This window comes from Zingiber officinale, chromosome 1B, assembly GCF_018446385.1.
Source record: "Zingiber officinale cultivar Zhangliang chromosome 1B, Zo_v1.1, whole genome shotgun sequence".
NCBI lineage: Eukaryota > Viridiplantae > Streptophyta > Magnoliopsida > Zingiberales > Zingiberaceae > Zingiber > Zingiber officinale.
The window spans coordinates 58177227-58201228 of record NC_055986.1 but is presented as its reverse complement, the minus strand read 5'-3'; positions in this window follow the sequence as shown (position 1 = coordinate 58201228).

Genomic DNA, 24002 nt, shown 5'->3' with positions numbered 1-24002 from the left:
GCTAACTAATGTGTTCAAGATGTCAAAATCTCCGCCCAATCTTGTGGATGAATTGCATGTATCAACAGGCATCAGACCTGAGTAGTCTAGTCAAGCCCCTATCTCTCCAATGATACATATATTAATGTATCAACAGACTCCAATGATAGTCTGGGTCCGTGGTCTTTTGAGGGACTAAACCCCATCAAGATTGGCTCGAGGAAGCATGGAATGATTGGAGAGGAAAAATTATGTACGGACTACAATGGGAATGATTTGCATACAGAGCTTGCGACAGAACTCTCTGAGCTCGACACGTTGAGTTAGGGTTCTCAAGTTCGTCAGCACCTGGAGCACAGGGTTGATGTTCTTGGGCACCCAGCATTTACGGTGCTGATAAGATGGGGGACAACCAAGCACTCTAGATGCAAAGACTTTAGGGCCACTATAACAAAAATCCTTCAGGGTTGGATTTTAACGATGAAAATAATTTATGATAAATTGGCAATGAAAATAATGGAAACGAATTCAACGTTCCAAAATAGCAATAAAATTAGCAATAAAATAATATTTCATTACAAAATTAGTAATGACAAAATTTGTCACAACATTTGTCGCTGCTGTTTTGCGACGAATATGAAATTTGTTATAAATTTGAAACGAATTTCATTTTTGTCGTTGATCAAGAATTTTGTTACAAACTATGGATTCGTTGGACATATAAATTGTGAACAAATGCCGATTTAGTAAATTCAGCAACAAATATATACTAGTCGTTGAATTAGGGATAAATCCTAGATTCGTCGCAGAACTAGGGAAGACTAATCTTGAATCCATAATTAGGGATTTAAATCCTAACCATAAACTTCCAATCTCATCCATCCCACTCGCATGAAAAAGCCTCTTCCGTCGACGCCGATTCTCTCTAACTCGCGAAGCACACCAATCTCCTCCGATAATCTTCTTTATCTCCTTTTCTTTCCTATGTCCTTCCCCTCCCCTACTCGGCGTCATGAGATCTGCCCTCAGGGCAAAAGAGATCATCGAGAATAAGTTGGCCGAAAATGATATCATCAACACCAAGAAATTTGCCTTGGAGGCCCAACTCTCTTGCCTGCTTTCGAAGGGCTGGTTCATTTGACTGCGACTCCCGATGTTTGCATTGCATCGAAGAGTAAAGTTGACAGGGAGAATCGTAGGCACGCCATTCTCTGCGTGAACTCCGGAGCAGACGAAGACATAGTGATGAAACATTACAAAAAGCTGGCTCTCCTACATCTCGACAAGAAAAAATCTGTCGTTGTTGAAGATGATTTCAACCTCATTTCAGAGGCATGGAGTATCTTATCTGGTAAGTCCAGGAGAACACTTGATGACCAGAAAAGAAGCACCAAAAGTTTCTCGCAAGAAACTTCCCAACCAAACAACAAAAGAGTTGTTGCTCCTGGTCATGCCAATGGTGTAAAAGAAGAACAATATGAAGAGGGCAAAAAGAATACGAGAACAATAATAAAGTTTATTGTTTTCTCTAGATATTTGTCCTAAGAACAGTACAATATATAATATTTAAAAAGTACTTGGTCAATTAACCAATTAATAAATAATAGAATTATTCTGAAAATTATTCTAATAATTATAACAAAATTATTAGAATAATTCTAATACTAATTTGATTTGATTTGGTAATTTGATCCGATCAATTCTGGTGATTCTCTTTTATCTCTTTTACTCCCTGATAAATTCAACAGGAGATCTCTAACGTTGAGTTTGCTCGCTAGGTTGTTGAAACATTGTTTGGATAATTGCTTAGTAAAGATATCAATAATTTGATCCTCCATAGAAATATAAGAGACTGATAATTATTGAGTCGCCACACGCTCTCGAACAAAATGAAAATTAATTTCTGTATATTTTATATGAGCATAAAAGATTAGATTTGCTGTGAGATATGTTGCTCCAATATTATCACACTAAATTTTGGTGTAATATTTGATGCAAGATGAAGTTCAGAGAGAAGTGATTGAAGCCAAATAATTTCAAATGTTGTATTTGCTATAGTTTTATATTCCACCTCAGTACTTGGACGAGAGACAGTAAATTGCTTTTTCAAATTTCATGAGATAAGATTTTATCTAAGAAATATTACATATCCACTCGTAGAGCGTCTATCTTCGGGAGAACTTGCCCAATCTGTATCACTATAGGCATATAAATTTCGAGACGATTGGGGATATAAAAGAAGACCATGTAGAATCGTACATTTGAGATAGCGAAGTATTATTTTTATATTATCCTAATTTTGTTCAGTTGGTGCATGCATGAATTGACAAGCATGATTTATTGCAAAGGTAATATCAGGGCGTGTAATAGTGACATATTGTAAGGCTCCAATAATTCTTCGATAAATTTGTGGATCAGACAGAGTAGGAGAGGATGAAGTTGTAAAGTTGTTTATAGTAATTGGTGTCGAGACTGGACATGCTTCATTCATTTTAGCTCTTTAAAGAAGCCCAGTAATATATTTATTTTGAGAGAGAATATAGCATTCCTCATGTAAGTTCAATACCAAGAAAAAAATGAGTAATACCCAAGTCTCAAGTAGGAAATTCTTAATTGTGAAGATTTAATAAAATTATAATACCCTTGTGATCATTGCTAGTTATTAGGATGTCATCAACATAAATAAGAAAAAAAAATATCATATATCCATCATTATATTTGTGGAATGGAGATGAGTCAATCTCTGATCCAGAAAATTCTTATCGAAAAAACCATACACGAGGAGCTTGTCGAAGACTATATAAGGATTTCTTGAGTTGACAAACATGAGATAGAAATTGTGGATGAATGAACTCAGGTGGTTGCTCCATAAATATAGTTTCCTCAAGATGACTATAAAGAAATGCATTTGAAATGTCTAATTATCGTATAGGCCAATTAGAACTAATAGCTACTGATAATAATAGTCTAACAGATGTAATTTTGATGACTGGGCTAAACGTGTCATTGAAGTTAATACCTGGTTGTTGACTAAATCCTTTAGCTACAAGTCGAGATTTGTGTCATTCAAGAGAACCATCGGCTCGATGCTTAAGATGGAATACCCATTTAGAGTTACAACATTCAAGGAGGGACTGTGCGGAACTAGGCTCCATGTTCCATTACGGAGAAGTGCATCAAATTATGTAGTCATTGTACTACACCAATTTGGATCCTTATTCGCTTGTATGAAACAAGTTGGTTCAATAGATTTTGAAGAGACTACTAAAGCTCATGGAAGGGGATGCCGAGTTGTCATTGGTGGGCAACGTGCATAGATGCCACTTAAGGGAAGCATGCAACGAGGAGCATTATCATCTGAATTATTTGTTGATGGTGACGAGAAAGTAGACTGATATGGTGATTTAGATGACGGACTTATATTATCTGAAAATCTAGAAATAGAGAGCACATTATCTTCGACAAGCGATGCTTCCAAGGTTGGACACATAATAGGTTCCATAACATTGTTCCTTTTATCAAGATGCGCTGCTCTCAATGGAGTAGCCATTTGGGTTGATTCTGATGACCTAGGAGAATTTACGGGGAATAGTACCTAGGATGTCATCTCCTCTTGCATCTCTAGTGGGTTTAATTGGATGAGCAACATGTGGTAATTTAGATGGGATATTAGGTGATGTCAAGAAGGTACCACCGTTTGAAGATGGAGTTGTTGTTGAGGCTGCAAAAGGAAATATAGATTCATCAAAATTAACATGTCGAGAAATATATATACGTCATGTCAGTATATGTAGACAACAATACTCATGGTGCAAATTATTGTAGTGTTCGAAACTACTTATTTAATTAAGGATATTTATTGGATTAATTATAATTAATTAGAATTCATATTTAATTATAGATTTATTTATTTTATATTAAGAATATGGTAGAATACAAATATGTATAACATTTAGAAAGACTTATAAATTTAGGTTATGCTTTAAACAATATAGAAGAAAAATATAAATCTATATGGTATACACAAAATTAAATAAAAGATTAATAACTAATCACTATACTAATATAACTTACGAAATATATATATATATAATATAGAAGAAAAATATAAATCTATATGGTATACACAAAATTTAATAAAAGATTAATAACTAATCACTATACTAATATAACATACGAAATTTAATGAAATTTAATCCAAAAACTTAGTATGTATAAATTTGTAGAGAATATTCATCTAATTAATATGGAAATAAAATATTACGTGATACATAAGGGGTAATTACAAAGAATAAACAAATTAAATAAGTAAACTATATATGGAAATTTTATAACCATGGAAATAACTCCCCATTTAAACTTATATCATATTAAGTTTACAAAAAAAAGGAATGAAATAAATGACTTAGCATTCATATATGAATTTTTGGGATAAAGATGGAAATGTTACACCCATGGGAATCAGTTTTATTTTTTTATAAAAATAAAATAAATGACTTAGCAAATTTTATATATTGTGAATTTTTATATGTAGATAGATATGGCATGGAAATAGAAAATTTAGACCAAGTTCTAAGTCCCCTATTTATTTAAACCTTACCTTATAAAGCTCTCTCTGGTTTTTGCTGCCGCCAACCCTAGGAAGACCTCCTCACCCTCTTATTCTCCACCGATGCTAGGATTTCCAAGGAAGACAAGGAGTAGATGGCTAAGTGTTTAAGGCATGTTCTCAACCATGTTATTGTTTTAATTAGCCTCTATGTCTGGTGTAGTTTTGAATTTTATAGCTTGTAAAGTTGGCTTGTTTTACTTGCTATGATATCATGTTTTGAACCATACAAATTGTTCATGTATTCAACTATGTTAATGCTTTAAATTAGCTTCTATGTCTTGTGAATTTTGGGTGCCTTAGATTGTGTTGATGTTTCATAGATGTTCTGGAATTATGTTGTGACCTTGTTACTTTTGGTTCTGTTGTAGTGTAAATTACCCTCAATGGGTGAACAAATTTTACATTGGTGTCTTCTATTGAAATATAGAAAATTTAGTTAGCTTTCATTACTAATTTATAGAATCTTTTTCGGATCAAAGATGAATTTCATATGATTCTGACTGACGAATCTGGAATTATGCTGTGACCCAGTTGCTTTTGGTACTGTTGTGGTATAAAATAGTCTCAATGGGTGAACAAATTTTGCTCCAGGTTCTTCTGTTTAAATGTATAAAATTGAGTTATCTTTCATTTTCAATTTACAGAACTTTTTTGGATAAAAGATGAATTACATATGATTTTTATACCACTGACTGACAAATTTGGAATTATGTTGTGACCCTGCTGCTTTTGATTCTGTTGTGGTGTAAATTAGCCTCAATGGGCGAACGAATTTCATTTCAGTGTCTTCTGTTGAAATGTAGAAAATTTAGTTAGCTTTCATAACTAATTTATACAATCCTTTTTGGATCAAAGATGAATTTCATATGATTTTTATACCACTAACTGATGAATTTGGAATTATATTGTGACCCTATTGCTTTTGGTTTTGTTGTGATGTAAATTAGCCTCAATGGATAAATGAATTTCACTTCAGGTTCTTCTGTTTAAATGTAGGGAATTTAGTTATCTTTCATTTTCAATTTACAAAACCTTTTTTGGATCAAAGATGAATTACATATGATTTGTATAGTTTTACATCACCATCACATCACATAAACTCCCTAATCCTAGAAAGGAGATCTACTCCATTGCAAAGAAAGAACAGTCCCAAAACATAAAGTAAAGCATACTTACAACCCTAGATGTGAGAAGAAGGAGAAGAAGAGATGTTTGCCGATGTTTCCGATGTCTTGGGGATGCCTCCTTGCTCTGGAGATGGACAGATCGTCAAGAGATGGAGGTGAATGAAGCTCTAGGGTTTCCCCCTAAGGGGAGGACCCTTCCCCAAGGAGAGGGATGAAGTCCCAAACCTAAGATGAGTCAAAGAATGAGGTTCTTGACTCTTTTATACCTCCTCCAAATTGCCCAGAAAAACCATGATTATAGGGGTCCGATAAACTGGATTTTTCACCCATTAAACCAGTTTTTCTCATGATTCAACCTGAACCAAAGTTATAGCTCTTGAAATTATTTACAATATGATATTTGGAACGAGCCCTGACTCCAACCGAGCCGAAAGTTATGACAGTTCAAAATTTGGTCTGCAGTCTAGGCGGAGGTCCAGATGAACCCACATTTGGGAGGCACGACCATACCATTTAGCATGGGTAGACAATGCTATCCTTGTTGAGATGTATACTATAAGCCTAGCTTTTGTATGAACATCTATTTTGAAATATTTTGAAATGAGAATCACTTTGGTCAAATATTTGCATTTTATATTTATATATATGTCAATGCAGTTGTCCATTTAATTTATATTGTAGATAACATGGTGTGTGTGGTGTCACACAAAAGATCATGTTATCAGTTCCTTATAAATTATAAATATTAGCTTATAACTAAGATGGATAGGGACAAACCATTGGAACGGTTGTAGTGTAATTTGATATTAGTTTGTCTTGACTATAAAATTACACTAGTACACTATGTGTGTATTGAGCAGGACCGTTTGAGGTTGTTCAATTTGTACTAACTACATAAAAGAACAGAACCTCTGTTATTATGGATGTGCATCCTCTTAATCCCTATATAATAACAAGTATGTATACTTAGTATTTATTTCTTCAACTTATCAATGGGTGAGATTTATTCGTTAAATCAATAGGCCTGATGAGTTGGGAAATAGTACTGTTTATATGGTGTGTTGTTGATTATAGAAGAAATCTATGTTCTAATTATTTAGGTTGATGATGTCTCCTTGAGGAGCTCATAAGGATTATTATATAAACCCTGCATGTGGACTTAATCCAGCATGATAATAAAGTTGAGTGGTACTACTATTGGAATCAGATGTTAATTAATTGAGTTGTCAGTAACTCATTTAATTAACGGGCATACGATATCTTAAACGTAGGGAGATTAACACACTAATGATAAGAAGGAACCCATATTGTAATATGAGATTGGTACGGTAGTTCAATAATAACCTTTTAGTGGTATGGGTTATTATTGATGGACTTGAGTTGGGTGTTCAGGCCGAACACAGGAAGCCTAAGCCCATCAAGAGGCCTAAACCAATTTCTCCTCAAGATCCCTGTTGTAGCCTCTATATAAAGCCTCGCATTCACCCATCCATGAGTTGTTGGTTTTTGTTTTCAGCGCCACCACATCTTTTCCTTGCTAGGGTCAGGCATATCTGTTCCTTGTGGTCGGCGCCCCTCCTCCTCCATAATAAGGGTCGGCGCCTCCTCCATAACAAGGGTCGGTGCCTCCTCCTCCATAACAAGAGCCAGCGCCCCCTCCTCCTTGCTAGGGTCGGCACCCCTCCTTGCTAGGGCCGGCACCCCTCCATGCTAGGATCTATTGGTGGCCGACGGATTGGAGAAGAGGAAGAAGAGGAGAAGGAAGAAGAGAAGAAGAGAAGAAGATGCCCCATCCTAGAGCTTTCCTTGGTGGCCAGCAGTTTGGAAGAAAAGAAGGGAAGGGCGGTTGTTGTCTTGGTAGATCGTCGCTCACACGATGTCCAAGAAGAGGAGAGGAATACAACAGAAGATCAAGAGGTCTTTAACTACAAAAGAAAGGTACAACTAGTTCTTTAATTTCGCTGCGTAATTAGTTTAGTTTTCTTTGTATCGATTTTGAATACCAACACAAGAGGTCAACGATCTTGTATTTCGATCAAGGTGTACTTTGATCCATCAAGATCTTGCTTGATTGATCAAACACATGTCTAATCGAACACGCGGGTTGCTAAGAAAAGTTCTGTACTTGTATAATTTTTGTACAGAGAAATTTAAATAGAACGAAATTCCAGCGCCTTCAATCTCTCTGTTGGACCTAAAGCAAAGTTGTAGATCTTGAAGTTAGTTATGTTTCAGTATAAAGAACAACCGAAAACTCCAACCGAGCGTAAAGTTATGGTCGTTTTACGATCGGTCTGCAATATACTCAGAATTCAGCATAGCTCTATTTTAGCGTGGCACGGCCGTGTGGATCCACATGGCCTCACCAGACTTCCTCTCAGGTTGAGTCACATGGCCGCGTGAGTCACACGATCATGGCCTTCTTCTTCTCTGCCAAAGTCACACGGCCGTGTGGATTCACACGGCCGTGGCCTTCTTCGCCTCTAGAAAGTTAGCACGGCCGTGCCATTTGGCATGACCGTGTGCTACCTGACCATAGGATATTGACATGGCCGTGTGACTCACATGACCATGGCTTGATTTGCCTCTGGTGGGGGAGCACAACCATGTGAGTCACACGGCCTTGGCTTGATTTCTTCCAAAGTTATTCTCGTGTGCATTTTTGCTCCATTTTCACTCCAATATGCGTCATATCAATCAAAATATGCAAAGAGCATATATTCGAACAGAATATAATGAAAGTATAATATTATAATAAAATATGGTACAATAAACATAGATTATGCTAATGAAATATAAGTAGATATGTGTCAAAATATGCATAAAAGTGTATATAATCTATGCACATCACACCCCCAGACTTAAACCTTTGTTTGTCCTCAAGCAAAAACTGCATCTAAATGTGGTTAAATAGTGCATCATAATCTCTACTAAGTCAATCTAATCCTATCAAATGATTTCATTAGTGAGCAAGATACGAAAGTTGTTTGAGTACAACCTAAGTAGTAGTTCTCCATGTTCAGTGCAATAGTGGCCTAAAATTTTCAAGTATCAATCTTTAAGCCTAGTCAAGTCGTCATAAAACTATGTTCCTTATGCTTCTGGCGATAGACACTTACCTGTCACACGCTTGGTTCATCCTCCACGATCTACCCATGGTCTCAAAGGTATACTCGATATCAAGAGAAACATAACAGTTATTTCCCCAGTAACCTAACTCGGTCTCAAAAGGGTAACTTGCTAGTTTCAACTCACGACAATTATTTTTTATATCTCTTATTCATTCATTTTTTTTCATCATCATTTTTTTTCTAAGTGATTGCAAGATATAATACTTGAACATAAATGTAAATAAATGCAAATGTTGGGATATTTTGATTTTTTTCCAAATGAGTTGACATGATTCGAGCCTCATCCAGTAACCAAAATGCAGTTTGAGAAGTCACCATAGAAACACTAGTACTAATCAAGTTCTATAAATTATGACTATTTTCATAGTTATCTACCATCAAAACTAGGTAAGGTGTAAGAGATCCTAAAACAAGGCGAATACTTAAACTCTTACAGTAAAAATATTGCTCACTTCATGCTATCATAGATAGAAAAAGATAGATTACTAAATATACTAGCACCATAAGTAACCCATAAACCACATAAATCTAGAACAAGCATGCTAGTATTTTGCATTAAGGGACAAGCAGGCATAATGTGATGAATGATGCAACTATGAAAAATTTATTATTATGCAAAAAAAAATGTGCAAAAACTTAGAATTATAACAAACACTACACTAAACTCAAACCTCCCTCAGACTTAAAATTTGTATTGTCCCAATGGAAACTAGAAATAAAATATGGAGGAGATTTAAAGTAAGAGAAGTTATCAAATGATGAGTGTCAAATACACATGTCATGAACTTCTCCATCATGTAGTTGCCCTCCTCCTAATTCTTTGAGTTCTATAAAAGAAGATAGACAACAAAAATTAAGTAGAGGATACGAGTTTATTATAAAGAAATAAATGAAACTAGAAAGAACTAAAGACATAAATAAAAATAAGGAAAATGAACTTGGGTTGCCTCCCAAGAAGTGCTTGTTTAAGGTCATTAGCTCGACCACCTCATTAAATTCATCTAAATCTCGCTCTTGGAAGGGTAAGATATTTTAGAACCCTCTTACCAAGGGCTCTCAATTTTTCAACAAATATGCCCTCCTTCAAAGGTTTAACACTATCTTGTCCTTGTGACTCCTATGCAACGTACGTCCTACCACCACCATGCTCAAAAAAGAATTGATTAGTAATAGTAGATAAATCAATTGAAATTTGACTTTTACCAATTACTAATGTAAGTAAATCATCTAACATGATTTGACATTTAGATAAGGAAGGTTGTGGCTCAAGTGATGGTCTTACTAAAAGAGGTGATTCTTGAGACTTTACTTCTATTGCACAAGTCCCTACACTCTCAACATCGATTAGTTCATATCCTACATCATCCAAAGTGGCTAATGGTTGTATGACTAAGGGGAGTGATTCTTGGGTCATCCCTACACATCCCTCCACAATGTGACTATAAATAGGTTCAGATGTAGGAAGGGAAGGTTCTTCTGGATCTTTGATATTAGGAAGTAATGGAATTAAAGTGGTGCACTCCTTTATCAAAGTCTTAGATTCATAATCCTCAAGTTCATCATAGTATTTCCTCATTATAGACTCTTGTCAAGCTAAGAGATTAGCTGAAATTTTATTATTTGTTGAGTCCATCCTATCAAGTGTATCATTCATTTTCTTGATGTCCCTGCGTGATTCAGCTTGAAGAGCTTAAAGCTCCTCTAAACCTTTCAAAAGTCTATCCACCATAGATGATGATTGAGCTTCCATAGCATCTACATAGTTGCCTTATCCCTTCTTGAAGCTAAAAGAAAATTGGGGATCCTTCGAGTCGGAGTCATATGTGTGTGAATTTGATGAGGTCATTTCATCTATTTTTCTATTGAGTTCATCTATTGATGTTCCCAAATTGTGTAGCTTATAGCAACTTTCAATTGAATGACCTATTTCTTTACAAGCTTTATAAAAATTTTGCTTTGACCTTTGATTAAAGTTAGAGAAAACATGCATTCCATATGTACGGTCAAATAATGTTGGACAATTATCATATATATGACCAGTTGCACAACAAATCTCACAAAAAAGAGTATTAGAATTCACAACAGAAATTTGGTTAAACTTTTGAAATTGAGCTTTCAATCTAGAGTTCAGTTTAAACATATCCATCTAAATAATTATAGTCAAAACAAGATAGACATGTAGAAGTAACAAATAAAAAAATGAAGAATTAAAAACAAAGGAAAGAAAAATGCAAAAAAGGAAAAAGAAAATGTCTAGAGTAACTCATATGCTAATCAACTAATGTTAATCGAAAACAGTCCCCGGTAATGACGCCAAAAACTTGTTATACAACCCTAAGTGCATGGTTTCATCGTCAGTAATAAAAAGATTATCGATCCTACAGGGATTGCTAATTAAGCATTAGTCAACTTTGCACGGTGAATTATCTAGACAAACGTAAGATTGGTTAGAAAAGAAAGTAAGAGAAAGAGAAGAGATGGTGGATCTTGAGAGGGGTTGAGCTAAGAGGATGTGAGAGATGGTTTAAGGTGCGATTCTAGGATTTTGGTTTCCTTGTGATGCTAGGCAATGTTACATAGATTGTTTAGTTCCTATCCTCTATGTTCATGCTCTTATAGGAAGTTAGATGCATTATCGACTCTCCCCTGCAGTGGATAAGTCAGCATGATCTCCTACTCCATGTCCTATGCTACTAAATGGAAGTGATTCCTATGAAGTCTGTTAGCGGGGCAGCATGTAACTAACGCCCCTCGGTCATACAACATAGAAACACACTAACGCACAATAACATAGAAATAGAAATAGTAATTATGCCCGATCCCATATTTCCTTGTGAAGATTTGTTTCTCCTTTTAAGGTGATACCCTAGACGTCAGTTAGTGGGGCAGCCTATCACCAACATTCCTCAGTCATACGATCTAGGATATCCCCCCTACGGGATTAACAATTCTACACAACCATTTGATAAAACATGCAAAAGACATATATATAAGCTTCACACACATATTTCATCAAATATGAACAAGGCATTAACAAGTCATTGAATAGAAACATCGCAAATCCACATAGTTTTACATCTCCATCACATCACATATACTCCCTAATCCTAGAAAGGAGATCTACTCCATTGCAAAGAAAGAACAACCCAAAAACATAAAGTAAAGCATACTTACAACCCTATATGTGAGAAGAAGGGGAAGAAGAGATGCTTGCCAATGTTTCCGATGTCTTGCGGATGCCTCCTTGCTCCGGAGATGGACAGATCATCAAGGGATAGAGGTGAATGAAGCTCTAGGATTTCTGCCTAAGGGGAGGACCCTTCTCCAAGGAAAGGGACAAAGTTTCAAACCCAAGATGAGTCAAAGAATGAGGTTCTTGCCCTTTTATACCTCCTCCAAACTATCCAGAAAAATAAGGATTATAGGGGTTTGGTAAACTAGGGTTTTCACCCATTAAATCAGGTTTTCTCATGATTCACCCTGAACCAAATTGTAGCTCTTGAAATTATATACAATCTGATATTTGGATCGAGCCCTGGCTCCAACCGAGCCAAAAGTTATGGTAGTTCAAAGTTTGATCTGCAGTCTGGACGAAGGACCAAATGAACCCGCATTGGGAGGCATGGTCGTACCATTTAGCATGGGTAGGCAATGCTATCTCTCTGTTGGATCTGAAACAAAGTTGTAAATCTTGAAGTTAGCTACGTTTTAGTATAAATAACAGACCAAAACTCCAACCGACAACAAAGTTATGGTCGTTTTACGATCGGTCTATAATCCATCCATAATTTAGCACAACTCTGTTTTAACGTGGCACGACCCCGTGTCACGACCATGTGGATCCACACGGCCTCACCGGACTTCCTCTCGGGTTGATTCACACGGCCATATGGATCACATGGCCGTGGTCTTCTTCTTCTCTGCCAAAGTCACACGGCCGTGTGGATTCACACGATCGTGGCCTTCTTCACCTCTGGAAAGTTGGCACGGTCGTGCCATTTGTCATGGCTGTGTGCTGCCTGGCCACAAGATATTGACATGGTCGTGTGACTCACATATCCGTGGCTTGATTTGCCTCTGGTGGGGGAGCACGCCCGTGTGGGTCACACGGCCTTGGTTTGATTTCTTCCAAAGTTGTTCTCGTGTGTATTTTTGCTCCATTTTTGCTCCAATATGTATCCTGTTAATCAAAATATGCAAAGAGCAGATCTCTGACTAGAATGTAATGGAAGTATGATTTTATAATAAAATAGGGTGTAATAAACATATATTATACTAATGAAATATAAGTAGATGTGCGTCAAAATATGCATAAAAGTGTATATAATCTACACATATCACATGTGCCATCTCGGCTAAAGCAGTGTACTTTTGAATAAGTAACTGAGTTAGATGTGCTAGTTGTTGGCGTAGGGGTGATACTTTATTAGACTCAGAAATAGATTCCATGGTTAGGAGAGGTCAGCAAGAAAAGCACAGCGATGTAAAGGGAGTCAACCCCTTTTAAAGAGGATGATGTGAAGAGTCGGCTTCGAAGGGTTGATGAGACCCTTCCCCCGAGGTTAGTTGGATAATTAAATAGGTTACACATCCAAGGATTTGGGAAAAGGAGCAATATTTAAGGATGTTATAGTGGAATAAGTATACTAGAACTTGAGTCTAGTCGGTCGAACCTGAGCCTCCTTCGACTAGACTTGGAGGAGGTTTATGATACGATGCATAATGGTGGGGTCCGATAAAGTCATGGTAGTCAGAAGTCAAGGGGACATGACGGTCAGAAGTTAATGGGACGTGGCGGTCAACATAGAGGAAGTAGGACCATGTGACGATATCAGCAACCTAATTCCCGATCGGGTTCTCATAGACAAAGATCCCAGATCTGAGACACCTGGTGTAAGAAGCAAACTACAACCCAATACAAATAAGTAAAGAGAGGAGAGTGCTTATCCTTGAAGCGTGGCATCTTTGGAGGCATTCCCTTGCTCTAGGGGTGGACGGATTGGCGAAGATGTGATTCTAGGGCTCCCCCAAGGGGGAGAAACTTTCTCCAAGGAATTGGGGTGAGCCCCAAACCAAAGATGGGTGAAAAGGGGAGAAAACCCCCTTTTATAGAGCTAGGAACGGGGTTCCACATGACCCGTGACATGGTCGTGTGGTCCACACGGCCAAGGTCCTCTCCTTCTTTGGAAATGTGACACGGCTCGTGCCATGGCCGTGTGGTCCACACAACCTCTTTCTTCTTACTCTCAACTAGGATGACACGGTCGTATGGCTCACACGGTCATGTTCTGCTTTAGTTTCTGGATAGATTCACACGGTCATATGGCTCACATGGCCTGACATTACTTAACCTCTGAAAATCTTGCACGGCCGTGTGGCTCACATGACCTACCTCTACTTGCTCTCTAGAAGTGTTACACGGTTGTGTGGATCTCACACACCCCTTGCATGACCCTTGTCATGGCTCTGCATGGCTATGTTTCATTGTAATTAGTCTACCAAGATGGGGTTTTCTCTGGTTGAAGTCTTCAGTAAAGTTGTAGATATTGAAGTTATCTACATTTTGATATAAAAAACAACCCGTAACTCTAACCGAGAATAAAGTTATGACCGTTTTAGTTTTAGTCTGCAGTACTAAAAATTCCACACGATCTTCACACGGTCGTGTGGATTCCACACGGCCTCCACACGCCTCCCACATGGCCTCCACACGGCCGTGTGGTTTTCACATGGCCAGAACATGGAAAAACTTAGTTTTCGCATGCCCGTGTGAGTTTCACATGGCCTAAACACTCTAGAAACTCTAAATTTCATTTAAGCTCTGTTTTTGCTCCAAATCGCGTCCTATCAATTAAAACAAGCAAAGAGTAGATCTTCAAACAAAATATAATGAAAGTATGACATTATAATGAAATAGGGTGTAATAAACATAGATTATGCTAATGAAATACAAGTAGATATGTGTCAAAGTATGCATAAAAGTGTATATAATCCACGCACATCACACCCCCAGACTTAAACCTTTGCTTGTCCTCAAGCAAAACTTGCAATCTAGATTTATGTGCATAGATGACATGTAATAATCCCTACTGAATCAATATAAACCTGTCATATAGTTTCATTGATGAGTATGATAAAAAAATTATTTGAGTGTGGTCTAAGTAGAAGTTCTCCGTGCTCAGTGTAATAAGTGGTTTAACTTTTTCAAGTGTCAATCTCTAAGCCTAGTTAATTTTTCATTTAATTGTATTCCTCATACTTCCGGCAATAGGCACTTACCTGTGACATGCAAGGTTCGTTCCCTTAAAAAATGCTATGCATCGTCTACACAAGTCTCAAAGGAATACTCAGTATAAAGAGAAACATAACATTCATTTCTCCAGTAACCTAACTCGGTCTCAAATGGGTGAATTGTTAGTTTCCACTCACGATAACTATTTTTTATCCCTTATTTTTTTTCTTCTTTCTTTGAATGTTTGCAAAGTATCAAACTTGAACAAACCTTTTTTTTTTTTTTGGATTGATTTTTCCAAATGAGCTTACATGATATGAGTTTATCCAGTAACTAAAATGTAGTTGAGAGGTCACCATAGAAGAAAGAGTACTAGTCTGGTTCTATGAATCATGACTATTTTCAAAAATATCTACCATCAAAGTCAAGCATAATATGAAGAGATCCTAAAACTATGCCAACATTTAAATTCTTCTAGTAATAACAATGCTCACTTCATGCTACTATGGATAGGAAAACATAGATTAATAGACATACTAGACACCAAATCACACAGCATAAATATCTAGATGAAACGTGCTAGAATTTTGCATTAAGGAACAAGCAATCATAATGTGATGAATGATGCAACTAGGAAAATTTTCAAAAAGAAATGTACAAAAACTAAGAAATATGATAAACACTAACCTACACCCAAATATCCCCCAGTCTTAAATTTTTCATTGTCCCAATAAAAACTAGAAATGGAATGTGGATGAGATTTATGAAGTTTAGAGAAGTTACCAAGTGATAAGCTCCAAATGGTTAAGACATTCATGTTCTGAAGATATTTCTCTATCCGATACTCACATTCCTCCATAACTTTAAAATCTATAAAAATAAGATAGACAAAAGAAATTAAGTAGAGGGATTAGAGTTATTATGAGCGAAGTGAAGAAATTAGAAAGAAACTAAAACTAAAATGAAAGTAAGTTTGAACTTGATTTGCCTCCCAAGAAGTGCTTGTTTAAGTTCATTAGCTTGACCCCTTATTCAGCTCGCTTAAATCGTGATCTTGCCGGAGTGAGATACCTCCATACTTTCCGACTAGTGGCCCAAAATGCGGAGGGAGCTTTCATCGTGGGAAACATATCATGAGGAATTGCTCTCTCCTTCTTCTTCTCCTTAAAGATTTTTCTTGACGGTAGGAGAAGGTTCACTTGAAGTGTCTAAGCCAAGAGCCGGAGTGAGATACCTCCGGGCTTTCCTTCTTTCTTTTTTCTTTGGGATTGATTTTTTCAAATGAGCTTACATGATTTGAGTTTATCCAGTAACCAAAATGTAGTTGAGAGGTCATCATAGAAGCAAGAGTACTAGTTCAGTTCTATGAATCATGACTATTTTCAAAAATATCTACCATCAAAGTCAAGCATAATGTGAAGAGATCCTAAAACTAGGACAACATTCAAATTCTTCTAGTACTTGCAATGCTCACTTCATGCTACTATGGATAGGAAAACATAGATCAATAGGCATACTAGCATACCAAATCACATAACATAAATATCTAGATAAAACATGCTAGAATTTTGCATTAAGAACAAACAACAATGACATGATAAGTGATGCAACTAGGAAAAATTTATTACGCAAAGAGAAATAAACAAAAACTAAACTAAACCTAATGCATCCTCTAGACTTAAACTTTTCATTGTCCCAATGAAAACTAAAAATGATATATGGAGGAGGTTTTATGAAGTTTAGATAAGTTACTAAGTGATAAGCTCCAAATGGTTGAGACATTCATGTTTTGAAGATACTTCACTATCTGTGAGTTGCACTCTTCCACAATATTGAATCCTATAAAAAGAAGATAGACAAGAAAAATTAAGTAGAGGATATGAGTTTATTATGAGGAAAGAAATGAAACTAGAAAGGAACTAAAAACATGAATGAAAATAAGATTGAACTTGGGTTGCCTCTTAAGAAGTGCTTGTTTAAGGTTATTAGCTCGACCACCTTATTAAGCTCATCTAAATTGTGATCTTTCCGGAGTGAGATACCTCTGGACTTTCCAGCTAGTGACCCAAAATACGGAGGGAACTTTCATCATGGGAAACATATCATGAGGAATTGCTCTCTCCTTCTTCTTCTCCTTAAAGATTCTTCTTAACGGTAGGAGAAGGTTCACTTGAAGTGTCCAGGCTAAGAGCACGGTGATCGCAGTTGATATTGAGGCCTTGTTCTGATGAATGTGAAGTATAGGCAAAGGTGGGAGTGTCCAGCTTTGGGGTCCCCAGCTTTCCACCACTTCCCACTCGGAGGGTTGCATATTAATTAATATCAACATCTACATATTCTATGATCCCATCATCCATCAAGCAAGAATTATCAAAAGTTGCAAAAGGAACATTAGCAAGACTAGTTGAAGATGCATCAATGGTCCTATCAGTGATCAGAGTGTCATCAAATATAACATCACCATTCAAAGCAGTAGAGGAGTCTTGTAGAGCTACAGAATCATGATCACAGTCACCTTCAGATTTACATTCTATCCCCTCCAAATCATCCTTCAATTGAGGCTTCGAATTTGGACTTGACACATCATCTTGCTATAGGGATCGAAGGAACAAGATCCCCTCTTGCATCAAGAGCTTTTCTAATTCATGTATTTTGGTCTTCATCTGACTGGGAGTAGGAATATCTGAGTCTTGGGAGTCCTCCCAGGTAGTTGGCTCTTTTGATTGCAACTATTATGGTCCATCCAATATTGAGTCATCTTGAAATTCTGATGAACTTTGATTTGCGTGAGAAGAATACTCAACACTTTGAATACAGTTATTTTCCAAATTTTAATGGTCCATCAAATCTTGATTGTACTGTTGAGGTAAATCAGGGATATGCTGCTATGGAATTGACTGTTCATCCTCCTTAAAAGTGTGCTGGGGTTGGAAGTTCTGAATTTGAAGATCTCCCTGGTCATAACTAGAAATACTAGGAACTGAATCATATTGATTTACGGTTTGGAATGGATTTTGAAGTTCTGGAAGAGAGGGAACAGTCATATGGAAGAAGTGACAAATAACAGCTAGATGGGATGAGCTGTCACAAATTGTACAAATATCATCAATTGGTTCTGTGAAAGGGCTGTTAGTTGGTCCTAGGAAGATCGTACCGGTTATGTTATAAATTTAATTAAATATTAATTTCCAAAATTGGCTTCCAGAACTGCATGACGAGGCACATGGCCTCTTTGGGTATGAGAACATCCACCACCGCCTAGACAAAGCCTTTTAAGGAAAACTAATATTTAATTTCCTTATATAACTTTAGGTTTAACCAAAAGAAACAATCGAATCACAAATTTGAAAAATAAAAAAAACACAAACTCGAATAACAAATTTGAAAAACTAGAATATAATGTCTCTTGTGTTTGGAATTCATACAAAGAAAATACTAGCATAATGCGGAAGAAAATTACTAGTTATACCTTTTCTTTGTATGCTAATAACTTCAAGATCTTCTGCCGTATTCCTCACCTCGCCTTGGATGTCGTGTGGGCGACGATCTTCCAAGATGAACACCACCCAAAAGCCTTCTTCCTCCTTCTCTAAAATCCGGCTACTACCACAAGAGAACAAAAGAGAGCAAGGGGAAAAGAAGAGGGAGAGGGCCGGCCACAATAGAGAGCTCCAACAAGAGAATAAGAATTGATGTCTACCCTACTTCTCCTCTTCTTCTCCTTCTCTTTGTATCCGGCCACACAAAGCAACCACATAGAGGTGGCCGGCCCTAGAATGAAGAGAAGCAAGGGTTGACCCTTAGAAGAAGACTAGAGAGAAGAGAGAAAAGAATAGATTGCTCCATGAGGCCTCTCCTCCCCTTCTTTTATAATACTTACCCAAGGCAAATAAGGAAAGATTTTTACAAAAATTAAAATCTTCCTCTTGTTTTTCCTTTTCTCCTTTTAATAGATTGATTGGCTGGCCCCTTGCTTGGGCACCAAGCAAGGGTGGCCGGTCCCTTAAAAGAAGGAAAAATTATCTTGTAAAAATTTTATAAGCAAAGAAGGAAATTTCTTATAAAAGTTTACAAGCTCTCTTTTAATTTCCTAAAATAGATGTTAAAAAAAGAAAGTTTTAAAAATTAAAACCAAGTTTTAAAATTTAAAACACCTCTTCTAAAATTTTCTTTTTTAACATGGTTTCAAAAAGGGAATGTTTTAAATTTAAAACTATTTTTAAAAAAACCATGAGGATGGTTAAATAAGGAAAGTTTTAAAACTTTTAAAGCTCTCTTTTAAACCATGTGGCCTAATTCAAATAAGGAAAGTTTTAATTTTAAAATCTCTCTTTTAAAACTTGTAGATGTCTACAAAGAGAAGATTTTAAAAATTCAAAACACCCCTCCTATTTTGAATTATTGTGGCCGGCCCCTCTTTGCTTGGACACCAAGCAAAGGGTCGCCCCCTTTGTGAAGGAATTGGCCGACCCCTATGACTTGGTCACCAAGCCATGGGTCAGCCCCCTCTTGAACACCAAGAAGGGCTTTCATGAGTGGACTATGAGGCACTAATGAAGCTACGACAGGGACCTAGAGGAGAAATTAGTTTTGACCTCTCGACAAGCTTGAGTATCCCGTGTTCGCCCCGAACACACAACTTAAGTTCATCAATAATAACTCATTCCACTAGAGAGTTATTATTGCACTACCGCACCAATCCCAAATTACATTATGGGTCCCTTCTTATCATGAGTGTGTTAGTCTCCCTATGTTTAAGATATCGAATGTTCATTAATTTAATGAGTTACTGACAACTCATTTAATTAACATCTAGCTCCGAGAGTAGTACCACTCAACTTTATCGTCATGTCGGACTAAGTCCACCTGCAGGGTTTAACATGACAATCCTTATGAGCTCCTCTTGGGGACATTCTCAACCTAGATAACTAGGACACAGTTTCCTTCTATAATCAATAATACACACTATAAGTAATATTATTTCCCAATTTATCGGGCCTATTGATTTATCAAGCTAAATCTCACCCTTTGATAAGTCAAAGAAATAAATACTAAATATATGTGCTTGTTATTATATTAGGATTAAGAGCACACACTTCCATAATAACTAAGGTCTTGTTCTTTTATTAAGTCAGTATAAAAAGAACTTATCTTAAATGGTCCTACTCAATACACTTAGAGTGTACTAGTGTAATTTATTAGTCAAGATAAACTAATACCTTATTACACTACGACTATACCAATGGTTTTTACTTTTCATTTTAGTCGTGAGCTACTGTTTATAATTTATAAGGAATTGATAACATGATCTTCTGTGTGTGACACCACACACCATGTTATCTACAATATAAATTAATTGAACAACTACACTTAGCATATAAATGTAGATATTTGACCAATGTGATTCTTAAATATTTATACAAAAAGCTAGACTTTTAGTATACACTCTAACAAGGGCCAACTTCATTTTAGAAGAGGTGGCATATGACAGACGGGTGGGATGAGCTACCACAACTCTACAGATGTTCGACATTTGCTCGTCAACCGAATTATACTTTTCACCTCCAGGCTGCCAAGAATACCAATCCATGACTAAAGAAAAATTTTGGGTCTCACCTGAAATAATAGTACTAAACTCACAAGACATGGTGAGAGATCATTACATAGCACATGGATAAAAGAGATATAAAATAATCAAGGCACTCAACTAATATTTTTGTTTTGGTTTAAAAAAATAAATGTAGAATTTAAAGGTAGGAAGGAAAGTGCATAATGCAAAGAAAGTGAAACAAGTAAAAGAAAAAAAATATCTAGAGTAACTCATATGCTAATCAACTAATGTTAATCGAAAATAGTCCCCGGCAACGACGTCAAAAACTTGTTATGTCACCGCAAGTGCACGGTTATGTCATCAGTAATATAAAAGATTATCGATCCCATAAGGATTGTTGATTAAACACTAGTCAACTTCGCACGGTGAATTATCTAAACAAACGTAAGATTGGTTGGAAAAGAGAGAGTGAAGAGAAGAGAGAATGTAAAGAGTAGAGAAAGAGGGAGAGTTGGATTTGAGAATGGATAGATACTAAGGGGGTGTTTGGTTCTCTCTTAGGAATAGGAATCGGAATGAGAATCATTGTATTATGGAATGGGAATGGGTATGAGCATGGATATCACTCTTAAAAGTAATGTGTTGGTTAGTTGTATATTTTCTATCGGAATAAATCAAAATTTCTTTTTTACCCTTAAAGGAAAATAAGAGAAAAATTATATGTGAGAGAAAGATGAATATGAGAGAAAAATATGATGATAGAGAAAGTGTGATGAGAAAGAATGAAGAGAGAGAAATTATAATGAGAGAAAATGAGAAAAGAGAGTGTGATAGGAGAGAGCATGATGAGAGAAGATGAGAGAGAAAATATGATGTGAGAGAAAATGTAATGAGAAAAATAAGGAGAGAGAGTGTGATGAGAGAGATTGAGGAGAGAGAAAGTATGGTGAGAGAGAAAGCATGATGAGAGAGAAAGTATGATGAGAAAAAAAAAGAACAGTGATGAGAGACATTGAGGAGAGAGAAAAGTATGATGAGGGAGAAAGTATGATGAGAGAGAAAGTGTGTTAAGGAAAAAAAAGAAGGGAGTGTGACAAGAGAGATTGAGGAGAGAGAAAGTGTGATAAGAGCGAAAGTGTGATGAGAAAACAAAAGAAAATAGAGTGTGATGGGTGAGATTGAGGAGAGAAAAAGTATGATGAGAGAGAAAAAGTATGATGAGAAAAAAAGAAGGAAGAGAGTGCGATGGAAGATATTGAGAAGAGAGAAAGTATGATGAGAGAGAAAGTGTAATGAGAAAAAAAGAGGAAAAAGAGTGTGATAGTAGAGATTAAGGAGAGAGAAAGTGTGTGATAAAATGATGAGAGAGAAAATACGATGAGAGAGAACAAGGAGAGAGAAGTGATATGAAAAAATAAATAAATAAATATATTTTGATATTAATGGAGAAAATTTTAATTTTATGTCAAGGGTATTTTTGAAATAAGAGAATATTTTGATTGATGAAAATAGGGTAATGACTCATTGAAGGGGAGGTACATGAGAATGAGTTATTACCCAATTTCAAGGATTCATTCTCTTATTTGTATTCTTATTCCTATAATTCAAACACAATCAATGATTCTTATTCTCATTCCCCACTCCTATTCCCCTAAACCAAACGCCCCCTAAGATTTCGATTTCGTTGTGATGCTAGTTAATGCCCCTATACATTGTTCATCTCTCTAACTCCATGCTTACACTTGTGTAGGAGTTCTAACTAGAGTCTGGTATAATCTCGCGAAGATTGCACTGAAGTGTTTACCCAAGTTCTACCGCCATTAAGTAGAAGAGGTAATTTAGGAAGTCTGATTATAGGGAACATTCTTCTGTCACAAGGGCCCACGGTTCACATTCCTAGATTACTCAAATCACTTCCTAATGGTAGATTAATGCAATTAAGTAGAAGAGGTAATTTAGGAAGTCCGATTATAGGGAACATCCTGTTGGAAGATCGGTGGCCGGCTTGAAGGGGGGTTGGATAGACGGCACCCCCAAAACTCGCTTCCTACGTATTCGTTAGTGCGCAAGCGGAAATACAAATACTAAAACAATGAATACGAAAGCTAAGGACAAAGAAAAGAACTAGCAAACCAATAACACGTTCGTTTAACGTGGTTCGGAGATGATGCTCCTACTCCACGGCTGTCCGTAAGGTGGACGATCCCGATCCTTCGGTGGATTAGCCCCCGGAAACTCCGGCTATCTCAAGTCGCTCCTTGTGGGTGGAGAAACCTCACCACAACACACCAAGACCTCTTGGATTCCACAAACACTTGAGAACTCTTGTGACTACTAATTATGCTTTAACCAAGTCTAATTTCGTCGCCTTGGCCGGCCATACCAAGCTCCTTCTTATAGAGCTTGGGGAAATCAGCCTTGCTGATTTGCCCGTTACCAGTCGACTGGTCCTTGCACCAGTCGACTGGTGCCTTGACTGATCCCAGCCATTTCAGGCACAGAAAGCTTCTGTGCTCACCACCAGTCGACTGGTTCCAGTACCAGTCGACTGGTACAACCCTAAACTTAGGGTTTCCCATCCCGAGTACATTTCTCTCGCACTCGGACCCTCACGACTCACTTGACTCTTCTTTGCAGCCTTGACCTCTTGCCTTCAAGCCTACTTCCTTTGGCTCTCGTCCCTCGGATGCATCCAAGCCCGCGGCTCGTCCCAATGCCATCCTTCGCGTATGCCTCGAAGTCGCTTCCCTCGGCCCTTGTCCTTGCTGCCTTGTCCACGGTCCCTCGGATGCTCCATCCTTCACCGGACCCGAAGCCATCAACCTGAGTCATATGTGTCACCTGCAGTCCTGCACAACTCAAGTACACATATCAAATAACAAGGGTAAACCTAACTTAAACCCTTTGCCCAAACACCAAAACACATGGTCTCACGAACCATTGGGATTGCTCCAACAATCTCCCCTTTTTTGGTGTTTGGCAATACGTTTAAGTTAGGGAAAACAAATAGCAAATTAACATGCTAATACAAATGGACTTACGATGCTAAGGCTACACACTTGGACTTACACCGCCGAATGGACTTATATTACCAAGGCTACACACTTGGCAACCGCCGAATGAACTTACATTGCCAAGGCTACACACTTGGCAACCGCCGAAACAATGCACAGGGCTTTTTAAGAACCTATCCCAAGGCTCCCCCTACACCTGAGCTCCCATTGAGCTAGGATTTTCCACATAAGGCTTTTTAAGAACCTATCCCAAGACTCCCCCTACACCTAAGCTCCCATTGAGCTAGGATTTTCCACATAAGGCTTTTTAAGGACCTATCCCAAGGCTCCCCCTACGCAAAGGCACTAAAGGTTTT